Genomic DNA, 17738 nt, shown 5'->3' on the forward strand with positions numbered 1-17738 from the left:
TCCTAAAAATACAAACCCATGTTCTCTATATGCACACACACATCTTGAGGTGTTGAGAACACTCTGGAAGTTCGTGGTTTGAGTGCTTAAAGCTTTGAATAGGAAGATCGAAAAATATACGAAAAGACTCAAGGACACTTGATAGGCTTCAAGAGGTAATTGTATATGTTCTTGAATTTTTTTATGTTTATATGATATATATAAATATATTGTATATTTATATATTTGTTGCATGATTAATAATATTGTATGTTAAAGTTTCTGGATTATTTTCTTGGTCATATAAATTGTTTATATGATTAATGAAATTTTTTATTGTTGTTTACCAATGAGCCCACCATGCCAATTTCGTTGCATGCTCTGAGTGTTTTTTCAAGAGAAATTCCCTATAAATATAAAAAATAATGGGCAGGGAAGGGGACTGCATTTTTGTATTACTAAAACTCTGCAGAAATTGTGACAGAAGAGCAGTAATAGTGTCTCGTGGACTAGGTGGATTTTAACCGTTGAACCATGTAAAAGTTGTGTGTGTACGAAAGGGTTCTTATTATTTCATTACGGTTTACACTTTAGCACTAATGTCGCAATTATTTTTCTTAATCTACTATTGGCGAAAAACCGCATCAACAGTTTGGTGCATTCATTGAGAGGAAATTAATGCTTCACAAGTTTTAGTCGACATTCATCATTGTGCTCCCTCAATCGATGCATGAAAATGAGATGGAGCAACCTTGTGGGCAGGAGGCCCATCATACCGTTGTTCCCAATGAAAGGGTCCCAGATTTCCAACAATGACCTGGGAAGCAACTGGTGGGTCAGGATGACGCTAGGAGTTCAGCATCACTCCCAACAAATCCTAATCCAACATATTTGACTGCCATCAAGATAGAAAACATTCAATTAAAGAGCCATCTCGCTGAGGCAAACAGAAACATCGAGGAGGTCATGGCTCGGTTACCCACTCATCCAACCAACGTTAATATTGGAAAGAGGCAAAGTAGGTCTCCTAAGTCCAACAAGAATAATCGGTCTAACCTAATCGTTCTGTCAGGATTGCCACTCCGAGCTCTGTACCTTCAGAGCAAAACCATCAAAGCGCTCAGCCCACTGGTCATGTAGAGTCCTAGATTTTTACTTAGCTAGTAAGATAGTAGTAGTAGTAGTAATAGCTAGTAGTAGTTATAGTATGTTTATTATTGTGGATTTTCGTTCAAGCCGGGACTTAGTTGAACACTCGTAGCAACACTTATAGATTTTATAAGTTTAACCTATAGTTTAAGAATATTAATTATAACATAAGGTTTGATTAATATAGCTGATTATAAAGATGTCAATTATTATATTATAACGTTTAGATAGAACTAATAAGATCATGACACTTGTCATGTGCATGTTTGTTTGGAAATTAAGTATTTTTGATGGAATAGTTTTATAAAAAGAAATATTTAAAAACCCTAAGACCTGCCAGCAACTTTAAAACCGTATTATGACTTAGTCAAACCTGATTAACCAATTCAAATTAAGGTGAAAAAGTGCAATTACGTGTATAATATTTCAGCATATGCCGATATATCGCAGCTATAGGGGCGATATATCGCCACACGGGGAATACCAAAAACACGTCAATTTCGCAAAAACGAATCGACGATCACTCGAGGCATAAGCCCAATCAATATATCGCCTAGAATGGGCAGTATATCGGCCCTAGGGCAATGTTTTCAAATGTTTTTTAAACTGAGCTCATTTCATTCCTTAACCTCTTGACTAGGCTCTGAACATTTTGACCGAGTCTTAAGCCTCTACTGAACGAATAGTCAAATATTTTTCAATTAAAACTCATTATTTTTATTCAAGCTAAAAGGAGGTTGTTCACTCCTTGAACTCTATCTATATGACCTAGTACCCAGCCACTTCTCTTATTCTTCAAGCTGTGTTCAGAGCCTTCAAGTTGCTAGGGTTACTATAGAGTAATAAACACTTGGGTGGGTTATAAGCTTTATAAACACTTGGGAAGTAAGATAAATAGTGTGTTTTACAATATCGAGGTGTAGTTCAGTTCTAGTACATCCAAAGGTATTTCTAATCTTAAGTTCATTTCTGTATGTTTCATCAGTTTCCTTTAGTATTCTTTACTCAAATCCTAACTCATTGTTTTTCATTCTTGGTTAGGTATTTAAGTTCTTTGAACTTAAGATTTGTTTTTGGTAAGTTTCTTCTTGATGGTTTAGTTCATTTCTTTATCATCTCTTTTCTTTAGAATACTCACATTCTTATTGTTAGTTTTAGGAGTGTTCCAAATCCCGGTATTGGTAAGGAAAATAGGATAGATCTTGTATGTTTGTATTTTATGTTATGCTTTTGTTATGTTATCTTATGTTGTGTTATGGTATGTTAACATTACGTATAGTATGTTTATAGTCCTTGGGTATATGACTTGTCTAGCTAACAATCCCTAATAATTTATGGGCATATGACTTGCTTACCTAGCAAGCCGCACAAATCTATTGGGCCTATGACTTGTTTAGTTAACAAGCCCCAAGAAGTATGATGGCCATTGTAGTATATGACATATGTTTATAGTATATGCTTATGATATAGATTATGTATATGTTTTATGTTATTAGTAGATTTTCCTTGCTGGGCATTAGGCTCATTCCTTTATTTTTACGTATGCAGGAAAAAAGATTTGGCGGCAGAAGGATTCATGGTAGTTTGGCCTATGTATTGAGGAAGAACGGATTCGATGGACTGATTGAACGATTCGAGGACGACGTTATTTTTAGTCTCATTAAATATTGTATTTTTTATGTATTTTTCGCATTTGGTTTTGTAAACAATTACCTTAGTATAAAGTTATGTTTTATTTTCAATGAATGTGATCCCATACCTCTCATTTATGTATTTCAACATTTACCTTTGAATTTTTAATAAAGTTGTGAATGTTTCTTATGTATGTTTTCTACAAAATAGTGTCTATGTATAGTAGTTTTAATGATCCAAAGTCTTAGAATTAGTTGGGCCATTACATTTGGTATCAGAGCCAGGTTCATTCACATGAAGTTCTCCTTGATACACACACTCAAGCTCCGAATCTAACCGCCAAGTATGTGTTTATATTATAGTTATTATGTTTATATGTATAGCTAACATTCTAGCCTTATGTTTTCAGTTAAGAATGAATGGAGCATTAACATATGAGGATATCCGAGCCATTAAGGCCATGAAAAGAATTAGAGAACCAAGAAACATCATAGCAGTGCTAGAAAGAATCACTCGGAGACTACTTTTATTCCACAGGGAGATAAGTCACCTCCAAGAAACTAAGCAGATCATGATGAGATCAACGGAGCAATATGTTTTAGTAATTATACTTTTTCAAGATTATCCAACTGTGATTGCAGCTTTAGAAGATTTATGGGAGACGATAGATGATGAAGATGAATTACCGGTAGCTATGAGATATTATTTTCTCATACTTAGGTTCACTTCTAAAATGGAATTCCAATTTAGAAATGAGCAAAAACATAAATTTTTTACGAATCTTCCTCGAGGGAATTTTGAGGCTCAAGATAATGATGACTATAAAGAGATAGATGAGGATATGTTAGATGAAGGATCAGATGTAGAAGATCCCGATTTTTAGAATAGATTAGTTTCTTATTTATTTTATTTATTTTCATTTATGATTGTAAATAGTGAAAACATTTTTCCAAATAAATATCATTGTTATTTTGATGAGATGTATGAGTTTGATTTTTCTTTTGCAATCATAATAAATAATAAATTTAATGAATAATGACTAAGTTCGGTGAGGGTGGATACAAATCAATGAATCGGGTTCTCTATATTGAGAGTTAGGGGGCCATAGTAGTGGGAACGATTTTACTGATCCCAGCACTCCCTCAATATGGTCAACTTTGGAACAACAATGAGTTTCGAGCCTGAGAATTAAGTCATATAGGATGATTAGAAACAAACTTAGAAAATAATAAAGATGACATATATTTTTAAGTATAGAAACCCACTCTAATGATAAAGAAGGCTTATATAATTGTTGACGGTAAGAACTCGTCAACTAAGTTGAGTTGGAAAAATTATCAAGTCAAGATCACCAATGGAAAAGATGTAAGAACTCAAACAATAACTCAAGAGCAATGATAGAACAATAATGGAGAAATCAATCTTTCATTCACACTCAAGCCTTTGCTACAGTAAAATTTCCAACCCCCTTTTAGGTGGTGTTAGAGTTCATTTTGTAGTAGGCTCTAATGGCCCTGGGTACATGGTGGTCCAGGAGACCAAGTGGTACATAAGTACTATGTCAGGGGAGTGGCTTCAAAGGTTGTGGTTGTACATCCAGTACAGGAGCAGGTGTCAGGAGATGTCTCCACTACTTGTCCGTACCCATGTCTGATGAGTGGTGGCAGGCATAGTGGCGCAGGTGGTAGTGGTGTCGACTCTGGCTCCTGGCCGTAGACGTACGGGCCATAACTCTTATTCTAGCGTCCCCACTGGTACAGGTGTCCATACCCAGTACTAGATCGTACAAGTATGTTCCATTCAACTCGTACTAGAGCCCCTAAGCATTGGGGTCTCAAAGTGTAAGGAATGGGACCCTTGGTGAGTATAATGGTCGTGGCGTGAGGTGGGGGTCTCGGGTCCTTGACATGAGGTGCCTGAAGCACCCCGAGGTCACCCATGAGCATAGGCGATAGGCATGTGGCCTTGACGGATGTCTAAGGATGCGTGGCGAAAGGCCTTCCTTGCGACCCCCTTGGTGGGGCAGCTCCTTTGATGGATGGCTTCACTCGCGTGCCCACCAGGTGGCGTGGCTCCTACTCCCTCGCGAGGCCCCCTTGGTGGGGCAGCTCCTTTGATGGATGGCTTCACTCGCGTGGCCACCAGGTGGCGTGGCTCCTACTCCCTCGCAAGGCCCCCTTGGAAGGCCTATTGACGACGCGGCACCCTAGCTGCTCACGAGGCGCTCCCCCTCGTGGCTATGTGATGGTGTGACTCGCTAGGGGCACGAGGCCGAACATCTGTTGAGGTGCGAGTCTACGAGGCCATGGGCGCGACGTCGAGGGCACTCCAGCGAGGCCATGTGGGCGTGACGTCGAGGATGTTCCAGCGAGGCCATGGGCGCGACGCCGAGGGCGCTCCAGCGAGGCCACGGGTGCTACAGTGAGGCCATGCAGGTGCAACGCCGAGGGCGCTCCAGCGAGGCTGCGGGCGCGATGCCGAGTGCACTCCAGCGAGGCCATGGGTACGACGCCGAGGGCACTCTAGCGAGGCCATGCGGGCTTGGACGCGAGCCCATGGGCGCTGGGGCGTGAGCCTATGTGCGCGAGATCACTTTGCACGGCATGGTTCTAGGCCTGCGAGGCCGTTGCAAGAGGGTGGCGGATCGATTGCCTCGTGGTTCAAGCATGCACTTGGGCCTTCAAGGGACCTTAGCGCATGTCCTAGTTCTGTTATGGGCGTGGAATATCGAGTGTCTACAATAATTTTTATAAGAAATCATAATTAATAGGTTCGAGTTATGTTTGTTTAGATTAAGTTTTTGCCTTAGAGCCTATTAAGGTAAGTTCTAACATATTTTTCTTGACTGTTAGAACTTTGCTAAAGATGTCGCTCAGAAGGTCTACTCGCACCAATGTCAATGCCTCCAATGCCGCTCTAGAGAGCAACGAAGCCCCTCCAGTTCGCAGAAGGGGAGTGCGTTCTACTTCAAACCTAAATGCGCTGCCGCCGCCAGTTGACAACACTATGGCAATTTCCAGACTGCGACAACAAGTTAAGGAGTTACTGCAGCAACAGCGACAACAGACTCAGCCTCCGCCTTCGTCGCAATCATAGCCTTAGCAAATGGCCTAGCACCCCAACAAGTTGGTCCATATGGGGGATGGCCAGTGGCGAACTATGCGCCATATCCAGCTCAGCACATGGAGCAAGTTTATGAGCGATTTCGAAAGCAACACTCTCTGAACTTTGAAGGGAAAATAGATCCCTTCGAGCCGGAAGGATGGCTCAGAAATGTGGAGCCGATCTTAGCACACATGAACCTCAGCAACACGGACCACATATCCTGCATTTCGTCTCTGCTCAAGAAAGATGCTAGAATATGGTGGGACTTATTTTAGCAGGCTCACGATGTCGCCACCATGACTTGGACCAGATTTGTGGAGCTGTTCCACAAAAAGTACTACAATACAGCAGTAATCCCTTCAAGGGTCGAGGAGTTCGCTGGTCTAAAACAAGAAAATTTATCAATAGCAAAATATGCTCGATAGTTCGACCGATTAGCCAAGTTCGCACCAGAAATGGTTAAAACTGACTTTTTGAGGGTGACCAAGTTCATTAGAGGACTTCGACCAAAGATTGATTTAGGGGTTAAGCTCACAAACTCGGGAAATACTACCTATGTCGATGTTCTAGAAACGGCAATAGAAGTAGAAAGGCTTCAGGCGAATGTTAGTAAAGAGGAGGCCAGTAAGCCTGAGCCTAAACAACTAAGTCAACCTCAGAATAGTCAGAACAACCACAACAATAATAGAAATCAGTCCAACAATAGTAATGATCAGAAAAGAAAGCATCATGACAACAAGTAGTCCAATAACGATAAAAGGGCACGGACGAACAATGGAGGTAATAGGCCGGGTTATGTAGAATACCTGCAATGTGCTAAGTGCCAAAGGAAACATCCGGGTGAATGTCGTTCGAACACCAAGGGATGCTACAACTATGGTTAGGAAGGACACTAGAAGAGACAATGTGCCCAGCTCAAGACAGAGGAGAAAAGGGACAACAAGATGGTTCCTGCCAGGGTATTTGTCTTAACACAAGGAGAAGTTGATGCTAGCAATAAAATGGTTACAGGTCAGGTTTCTATTCTCAGTAATGTATGTTTTGTATTATTTGATTCGGAGCCACTCATTCGTATATCTCGTTAGGAATGATAGAAAACCTAGACATACCTTGTGAAAGATTTAGAACTAGGTTTGTAACAGAGTTGCCTTCTGGCAAAGTACTTCTATCATCACTGATAGTATGAGGCGTACCGATCAAGATTGAGGACGTAGAACTAGAAGGAGACCTGATAGAACTAGAGATCAAAGACTTCGACGTGATACTGGGAATGGACTGGCTAGCAAGGCATGGCGCAACCATCAACTGGAAACGCAAGAAAGTGACATTCGAGACTCCTGACGGCCAAAGACTATGCTTTATGGGACAAGTTTTAGGACTACGCACCCTGCTAATATCATCTTTCAAAGCTCAAAGGATGTCAAGCATTCTTAGCCAGCATCATGGATGTGGAAAAGGAAACACCACTAAAGATTGGAGACGTCCACGTTGTAAAGGAATTTCCAGAAGTATTTCCTGACGACTTACCAGTGTTGCTGCTAACTCGGAAAATTGACTTCACCATCGAATTAGTACCAGGCACCAAGCCTATTTCCAAGGCACCATACCGGATGGCACCTACAGAACTCAAGGAGTTAAAGACGCAGCTACAAGAACTCCTAGACTTGGGTTTCATTAGACCGAGCCATTCGCCATGGGGAGCACTGGTTCTATTTGTGAAGAAAAAGGATGGAAACATGCACATGTGCATAGATTATCGCGAGCTGAATAAGGTAACAATTAAGAATAAGTATTCGCTACCCCAGATTGACGATTTTCTTGATCAATTATGAGGTGCGACTGTGTTTTCAAAGATTGATCTATGGTCCCGGTATCAAAAGCTCAAGGTACGAGAAGAGGACATTCCTAAGAATGCTTTTAGAACTCATTATGGGCATTACGAGTTTTTAGTTATGTCTTTTGGTCTTACTAACGCTCTAGCCGCGTTTATGGATTTAATTAATAGGGTCTTTAAGGACTACTTGGATAAATTCATCATGGTATTCATCGACGATATCTTGGTGTACTCAAAGGATGAAGTCGAGCATGCGGAGCACTTAAGGTTGATCTTGTTACGACTAAAGGAGCATCAACTCTATGCCAAATTCAAGAAATGCGAGTTTTGGCTTTCGCAAGTGACATTTCTCGGCCACATTGTTTCCGAGGACAGAATTGTAGTAGACCCATCCAAGGTAGAGGCTGTGAAGGACTTGCCAAGACAAAAGAATGCGTCAGAAGTAAGAAGCTTTCTTGGATTAGCAGGTTATTATCCAAGTTAGTAGAGGGTTTTTCTAAAATAGCCACTCCGCTTACCAACCTAACCTGGAAACAGCAAAGGTTCAACTGGACTGATAAGTGTGAAGAGAGCTTCCAGTTGCTTAAGGATAAGCTGTGCTTAGCACCAGTACTCTGTGTACGAACACCCAACGACAAGTTTATAGTCTACTGTGATGCGTCGAAGCAAGGGTTGGGTTGTGTGCTGATGCAGAATGACAAGGTAATAGCCTACGCCTCAAGGCAGCTGAAGGATTACGAGCAACACTATCCAACACATGATATGGAGTTGGCAGCAGTGGTCTTTACGGGGAACGGTGCGAGATTTATACGAACCACAAAAGCTTAAAGTATTTCTTCACTCAGAAGGAGCTCAATATGAGGTAGCACAGGGTTAGAGCTAGTGAAGGATTATGACTTCAAAATCCTATACCACCCCGGGAAGGCAAACGTAGTTGCTGATGCGCTAAGTAGGAAGAGTTATGGAAGTTTAGTAGCACTAGCCGGAATAGAAAAGCTGCTACAGCAGGAGCTAATCTTTAACGCCCTGGTTAGCCAAGACCATTACACTGTATGTTTATAAAAGTGCAAGACTTGCTAATAAAGTCATTTAATTCAAAACGTGTTACTGAAACTATAGTTGAACTAGGGCTAAAAGATTTTGGTCTCAAAAGCTGCATTTCTTATAAATAAACAGTATTCTTTTTTACATGGGATCCCAAAAGCAATAAGTTAAAGACTGTCTACAAAAGATTCAAGATTTAAATACAATGATTAGCCATTCTAAGGCAAAATAGATAGTTAAGCATATCTCGTCCTGTTCCACTCCTCGGCCGTGGCGACCGAACAACTCAATATGTACATTCAGCCCCGCAGCTCTCCACCTCAAGGTTGGCTCAACTTGACTTTGCCTTTACCTGCACCACGTATCACCCGTGAGCCAAGGCCCAGCAAGAAAACACAATAACAGACCATAATCACTCAATACGCAATCAGATAACTCACACCACGTAAGCATGTACTCAACAGTTTAAGCATTCATGATTCAAGTATTCATCATATCAAGTATATTATTTCATATCAATAATCAATCCACATATGATAACTATGGTTAATGCTCTTAGGTCACACCCTCTATTTATCCCACTGACTCTGGCCCGCTTAAATCGAGCTCAGTGAATATTAAGCTGTCCTCGGCTACCAGTGGCCGAGCCGCGCCCTGTGCGCAAATATAGTTATCGAGAGCACTTAGTCCATTTAAGCGGGAGCACTTAGTCCCATGGTGTAATACCATCTATGACATTATACAGTTATCGGGAGCACTTAGTCCCATTACAAACACATAATTGGGTGTAGTTTTCTTACCTTCAGATTCGCTAGCCTTGTTCAATTGATCCTCAAGAACGATCCCTCTTAAGCCCTAGCGTACACCTAGTCACAACCATAGATTAAAATCATCACCAAACCTCAAGTCCAAAACTTAGCCTCGGGTCCAATCCCGAGCCCTCGGGAAGCCCTAATTCCACCCAACAGGGTGGCGGAATCAAACCCCGAACCTTTGGGCAAAAACCCTTGAAAATAACCCAAAAACCCTTTTTCTGGAAACAGGGTAGCGCTACAGTGCTGTAAGGAGGGCAGTACAACGATCTAAGGAGGGTGCTACAACACTACAAACAGAGCCTAAAAATGTCCCAGACAACATGGCCTAGTGCTACAACGCCCAGTGACTAGCGGTGTAGCGCTAGTCACAGCACAGCAACTCCTGCATTTGTCCTCCTTCGATTTTCCCCGAGCCAAACCTTACCAAAACTCTTCCAAATTTCAACCAAACAAAAAAACAAGCCTACCAACGTCCTCCAATCACATGCATCCCTAAACAACGAATTCACCATAGCTGAACCTAAAGCTCAGAAACTTAACAAAACAACAGCTGAAACAAGAGAACCTGAACTAGAATTCCTTACCTTTGCTGGATGAGCTTAGCCTAGGTTATCCTCCTCACTAGCTTGGCCTTCACCTCCTCAAAGCTCAGCTTCAATTTCCCTAGAATTCACACCAAGACTCAGCTCAAAGTCCATAACAATACCAAAACTAGAAACTGAAAACTACCTTGAACCTTACCTCAAATGAATGGATTGCTCTTGCTAAATCCTTGCCAATTCTTCAAGCCAGTCCAAGGACTCTAGCCTCAAGCTTCTAATCTGACTTTCCCTGAGTTTCTGCCCCAAAAGACCTCAAGAATTGATGGAGAAGAGCTTAAACCAAGAGAGAGAAAATAGACTACCTATTTCCCTTTTTTCTTCTCTTCTTTCTTTTCTTTCCATTCTTTTCTTCAGAATTCCAGCCCTTTCTACACAATCCACTAAGTATAAAGCCTAATAACATCTATCCTTTATAAGCCAAATGACCACAATACCCTCCCATAATTCCTAAGCCTTTTAGTCCACCTAGGGGCATTTTGGTCATTTCACCCAATTCCCGCTAATTCCACGAGTGTCACTAATATTTACCACTTACTTCCTGACACCTAAATAATCACCAATTATATTCCTCAATGTCAAAATTGACCCAAATATATTCTCTAAATTCCCAGAAACACCCCCAGGCTCGCCCTGAGCTGGGTATAAATCCCCATTGTGAATTTTTCGCTAAACTACTCACTTGGATCGCCTCGAATCACAGATTACAAATATATCCAAATAATAATGTGGTCTCATCAATTTATCATGAATATATACAGTTATGCCCTTAACGGGTCAAAATTACGATTATGCCCTTCTAACCTAGTCAGGGCCTACATGCATACTAATACACATAGTCATGCATCTCAGATAATCAAATAATCATATAACATGCTTTTAATCATTAAATCACATATAATCCAGTTATGCCCTCCCGGCACACTAATCAAGGCCCTTAAGCCCTATTAGTAAATTTGGGTCATTAGTGCCGAAATAGAAGTAGTTATCGGTAAGCTGGCTAGCTTGTCAATCCAGTCAAGTCTGTTAGAAGATATACGGATTGGGCAAGGGCATGATAACACATTAGTATCACAAATGAATGCAGTTAGAGTAGGGAAGGCCACATATTTCTCAATATCAGTTCAAGGATTATTAAGATATAAGAATCGGGTATGCGTGCCAAATGATCAAGAGATTAAGATGAAAATCCTAGAAGAAATGAACAATACCCCATACTCAGTTCACCCAGGGTCGACCAATATGACTCACGATATTAAGGCAATATATTGGTGTCTAGGAATGAAGAAAGATATAGCGAAGTATGTGTCTAAATGTTTAGTATGCCAGCAAGTGAAAGCAGAACATCTGCGGCCCGCAGGCTTATTGCAACCACTTAGCATTCCATAATGGAATTGGGATGATATATGCATGGATTTCGTGATGGGTTTGCCACGAACAAGTAAGTAGCATGATTCAGCTTGGGTAGTAATAGATAGACTAACCAAGTCAGCTCATTTCCTGCCTGTTAAGACTTCATACACAGCGGATCAATACGAAGACATTTATGTCCAAGAAATAGTATGGTTGCATGGAATCCCTATGACAATAGTATCTGATAGAGGATCGGTGTTTACATCGAGATTTTGGGGAAGTTTGCAACAAGCCATGGGTACTAAGTTAAGCCTTAGTAGAACTTTTCATCCACAGACAGACGGTCAGTCCGAGCGTACCATACAGATTCTAGAAGATATGTTGCATGCTTGTGTACTTGATTTTGGAGGATCATGGAGTAAGTACTTGCCACTGATATAATTCTCCTACAACAATAGCTACCAATCAACAATCGGGATGGCACCTTATGGGTTACTTTATGGAAGAAGGTGCCTATCGCAGTTACATTGGGATGAGGTAGGAGAAAGGCAACTTCTTGGTCCCGAAGTTGTTCGAAAAGCTCAGGAAGAAATATCAATGATTAGAAAGCGTATGCTCGCTACTCAAAGCCGTCAGAAAAGTTATGCGGATGCCAAGTGGCGTGATGTGGAATTCAAGATCGGAGATCAAGTCTTCTTAAAGATATCTCCTATAAAAGGTGTGAAGAGATTTTGAAAGAAAGGCAAGCTTAGTCCCTGATTTTTAGGTCCTTTTGAGATATTCGAAAATGTGGGAGCAGTTGCATATAGATTAGCCCTACCGCCAGCTTTAGCAGATAACCTCAATGTGTTCCACATTTCAATGTTGCGTAAATATGTGTCAGACCCATCTCACGTCCTCAAGTATGATACAATAGCACTCCAAAAAGACTTGAGTTACGAGGAATGACTGGTTAGCATTCTAGATAGAGGGATGAAGCAGTTATGGTCCAAGAGTAATTCGATAGTCAAAGTCCTATCAATATATCGCCCCTAGGGCAATGTTTTCAAATGTTTTTTAAACTGAGCTCATTTCATTACTTAACCTCTTGACTAGGCTCTGAACATTTTGACCGAGTCTTAAGCCTCTATTGAACGAATAGTCAAATATTTTTCAATCAAAACTCATTATTTTTATTCAAGCTAAAAGGAGGTTGTTCACTCCTTGAACTCTATCTATATGACCTAGTACCCAGCCGCTTCTCTTATTCTTCAAGCTGTGTTCAAAGCCTTCAAGTTGCTAGGGTTACTATGGAGTAATAAACACTTGGGTTGGGTTATAAGCTTTATAAGCACTTGGGAAGTAAGATAAATAGTGTGTTTTACAATGTCGAGGTGTAGTTCGGTTCTAGTACATCCAAAGGTATTCCTAATCTTAAGTTCATTTCTGTGTGTTTCATCAGTTTCCTTTAGTATTCTTTACTCAAATCCTAACTCATTGTTTTTCATTCTTGGTTAGGTATTTAAGTTCTTTGAACTTAAGATTTGTTTTTGGTAAGTTTCTTCTTGGTGGTTTAGTTCATTTCTTTATCATCTCTTTTCTTTAGAATACTAACATTCTTATTGTTAGTTTTAGGAGTGTTCCAAATCCCGGTATTGGTAAGGAAAATAGGATAGATCTTGTATGTTTGTATGTTATGTTATGCTTATTTTATGTTATCTTATGTTGTGTTATGATATGTTAACATTATGTATAGTATGTTTATAGTCCTTGGGCATATGACTTGTCTAGCTAACAAGCCCCAATAATTTATGGGCATATGACTTGCTTAGCTAGCAAGCTCCACAAATCTATTGGGCATATGACTTGTTTAGTTAACAAGCCCCAAGAAGTATGATGGCCATTGTAGTATGTGACATATGTTTATAGTATATGCTTATGATATAGATTATGTATACGTTTTATGTTATTAGTAGATTTTCCTTGCTGGGCATTAGGCTCATTCCTTTATTTTTATGTATGCAGGAAAATATATTTGGCGGTGAAAGGATTCATGGTAGTTTGGCCTGTGTATTGAGGAAGAATGAATTTGATGGACTGGGTGAACAATTCGAGGATGACGTTATTTTTAGTCTCATTAAATATTATTTTTTTATGTATTTTCCGCATTTGGTTTTGTAAACAATTTCCTTAGTATAAAGTTTTGTTTTATTTTCAAACAATAGGATCCCATACCACTCATTTATGTATTTCAACATTTACCTTTGAATTTTTAATAAAGTTGTGAATGTTTCTTATGTATGTTTTCTAGAAAATAGTGTCTATGTATAGTAGTTTTAATGGTCCAAAGTCTTAGAATTAGTTGGGTCATTATAGGTCACCAGAGGAATCATCATTAGCATGTCAGTCAGTCAGTTAGAACTATGACACCCAGCTCTGTGCCTTCTTCACAGATTCCCAGGAATGCCCACAACAACCAACCAGGGCTGGCTAGGACAAGTTAACGGAGGCAAAATGCTCCAGTGTATCCTCCTGTGCAACGATTAGAACCCCATGCACAGAGAACTTAGGATATTGTGGAAAAGCCAAAGCAAGCTAATTTAGTTCGTCCTGATGGAACGAGGATAGCCTCACCAATAAGGCATTTGCCATCACTGATTAAACATCCTACACCACCTCACCCACACGAGATGCTCCAGCTCGTGGGAATAGTAGGAGAAATCTTCCCCCGTCAGTAGATACTTATGCCCCACGGGCACGTGCTGAGAATCCAAGTCCTCGATCTCAACTGCAGACCGTAAGTTTTGCATTTGGAAGTTAATAGATGGGGAGCCTGCATGGAAGTTGGTATGAGAGCGATCTGAGAAATCATGTGAGCTCAGCGCAAAGTCCTCGGTATGATCCATAGCCTGACCTACTCAATCATTTGAACTCATAAAGTGTGTATCCAGCTCGGAATGAGGATGTGAGTTATACTCGATATAAGGGAGGTATGTCTATCATACGCGATAATGGGAATTTCCCACCTAACCAAACTAAAACTTGGAGGGACAACAACCCATCAAATGCGTACAATAGGATGGGAGCTATTGAACAGCCCCCAGCTAACCTAGGGACCAAGAATTCACGAACCAATCTAGTCCCTCTCGGTCCTCTTGAAAAAACTCTGGTAGCATCCACCAGGCTAGCCAGAAAACCTATACATCCTCCCTGTAGTAAGACCCTGGCTCTCAGCATTGATATCATGGGTATGCATGGTCCACATACCACACCCACAAAAATAAAGGGATCAACTCCCTCCGGCTCAAAGGTCATCATTTTCTTCCTACAATCAATAGTAGCTCCGTATCTATCCAGCCAATCCATCCCCAAAATCATATCAAAATCCTCCATACCCAACTAAATTAAGTCCACTTATAGCTCCCTACAATCAACCATCACTGGCAGTGCTCTAATCCACCACCTAGAAACAACCAGTTCCCATGTAGGCAATATAGTCCCAAACCCCGCAGTGCAGTGCTCACTAGGTCTACACAATTTATCAATTACTTTACTAGAAACAAATGAATGTGTTGCTCCAGAGTCAATCAATATAGTAAAAGGAGAGCCAGCGCTAGAAAGCTGACCTATCACCACCGAGGGACTAACCTCGGCCTCTGCCTGCATCAAGGTGAACACTCATGTTGGAGTCAAGTTGTCCACCTTCCATTCTTCCCCTTTCTTCACTGTTGGGCAGTCCTTATTGAGGTGTCCCACCACCCCGCACACATAACAGGCCTTGGCCCAAAATTCGCCCGGATGGCATCTTCTACACCTTGTAAACTCTAGGTAGCTCCTCCATGTGTCACCGCCTCCCCGATGGCAACCTTGAACTCCCCAACCCCTCCTATCAGAACCAGCAGTGGTTGAAGTGTCAGAGGTCTTCCTCTTCAGATCACTAGGGCCTCCGCCCCTAGCCGACCCAGAATATGGAGGCGCTACCCTACGAACCTCTCGTCTTGCAACATTCTCCCTCCAGATCATGTTCTCCGCTTCCTCAGCGGTAAGAACCTTCTTAACATCCTGGGCATAAGTCGTCGCCCCAGGTACTGTTGTAATTCTCATATATCGGGGTATCATAGCATTAAGCCCAGTAATAAACCTGTCCTACCTAGCTGCATCAGTAGACACAAGATCTGGTGCAAACTTCACAAGTCTATCGAACTTCAGGGCATATTCTGTAATTGCCTTGTTGCCCTAAACTAACCCCACAAATTCATTAACCTTCACTTCCCTGATGGCAATGTTGTAATACTTCTGACTGAACAAATCCTTGAATCCATCCCAACCCAAAGTGGTAACATCTCTAGTCTATAATGCCACTTCCCACCAAATGCAGGCATCCTCTCTCAGCATATATGTGGTCCAGTCCACCCTATCATTACCCTCTACCCTCATGAAGCCCAGAATAACGGTAATCATAGTCATCCATTGTTTGGCTTTTAGTGGACCTGGTCCTCCCTCGAAATTTGGAGGATGCTGTCTCCTAAACCGCTCATACAATGGATCCCACCTATTCCCAACTTCCAATGGTTGAACAACTGGTGCCACTACTGGTGGCACAATAGATGCAGCACTCCCTGACAGATCCACCCCAGCCACCCAAGTGACTATAAAGACTTGTTCTTTATATCAAATGGGTTCAAGAACTGCGATCACCTATACTTCAACTGCCCTTGTAAATCCTCTATCTTTATAAATTTAGAATGTGAACTTTCTTATCGCTTTCGCACTCTTTTTTTTGTTTAAGTATTCTAACTGAGTTCATTCTAACTGGGTTCGCGAGGACAGAGTGGTCTGTGACCCTTAGGGGTCAATATGAGACTTTCTAGAAAGACTACCATCAGGTCATGAATGACGCAACCATGGTGCCCTGCAACCTGATCACCAAGGTGTAGGCACTGGCTCTCAGGACCCGAGTTCCGCTTCCTGTCATCCATGAGCTTCCCCTCCTCAAGATGCCTTGCCAGCAATTGAAGACATTGAGGAGGAAGAAGACGTGGCACCGCTGGTGCACAGAAGGCGAGCTCCCGAAGATAATTAGGGGCCTGATCTAGAGTGAGCTGCGTCCGAGGAAGCAGCCGACCCTTCCTGCCAAGGTAACTGTTATCCAGATTTCCGGATAGCGTTTAGATTGATGGCCTCGGGGAAGCAGAATTATCGATGTCTTTCACGATAGGTGACCAGAGCTCGCGGATGAACAGAAAGGCTTCACCTCTCCCGCTTGGTGTCCGGATTACTCTTCCAAGCAAACACAATACGGAAACTCGTCAACTCTCCCGGACTCCCGAAGGGGTATCCTTCGGGGAAGCTCCTTCCAGGAGAAGCTCTTCGAGTGGTCTCCGCGGAAGCAGTTCCGTGCCTCGCACGGAACAAAGCCAAACGGTCGAGTCCTGGAGGAGGCATATTTGGAATGATATCCGCCTGACACAGGATCCCGCCTGACACGCCCGTCAGGTCAAAGCCGCACACATCTCAGCACGCCTAAGGGTACCTTTTCGCCTACTGTTCCGCTGACAACTTGGAAAAGACGGCTGACTTTGTGTGTTCCCCATACTTTCACGTAAATATACCCACATAGAGTCTTGTAGCCATGCTACTACAGTAATTGTATCCCTATTTATGGCTGGTGTAATTAAGACGCATGTACGTAGAGAAAAACCCTAATCCAAAAACCCTAGCTATAAAGACCCCTTCATTTTATAAGAAGGAGGACGAACAAATCATATAGCAAAAACGCTACTAAAATCTCTCTAGCTTCATCTTCTTCAAGAGAACCCGAGAGAAACACTGTGAGTGTGTGAAGTTCTTGTGCACCAGCCATCTTACTGTAACCTTTTCCAAGTATAATAACATCGACTCGTGGACTAGGGCTTGTTAACGCCTGAACCACGTAAAAACGCTGTTTGTTTAGTTACATTTCAGCATTTCTACAGTTCTTATCTTTTTATTATTCTGTTAGTTATTCGTTTCCGAAAAACTCTGCAAACATTTTGGTGCTTTCATTGAGAGCTGTAGGAAGTTATTAGTCAGCTCTTTTTCTGTGTACGTTTTTTGTATTCACTTCGTACTAAAGAGATGGTGACTACGAGAAAATCCGCTGTTGACAAAAATGCTACGGTCAACCCCGATACCGTGATGGAAGATGTGGTGCAAAGCGAGCCCTTAGACTACCAAGGTGAAGACCCGACATCCCGCCAGGATCAGGTC

This window comes from Humulus lupulus, chromosome 5 (genome assembly GCF_963169125.1).
Source record: "Humulus lupulus chromosome 5, drHumLupu1.1, whole genome shotgun sequence".
NCBI lineage: Eukaryota > Viridiplantae > Streptophyta > Magnoliopsida > Rosales > Cannabaceae > Humulus > Humulus lupulus.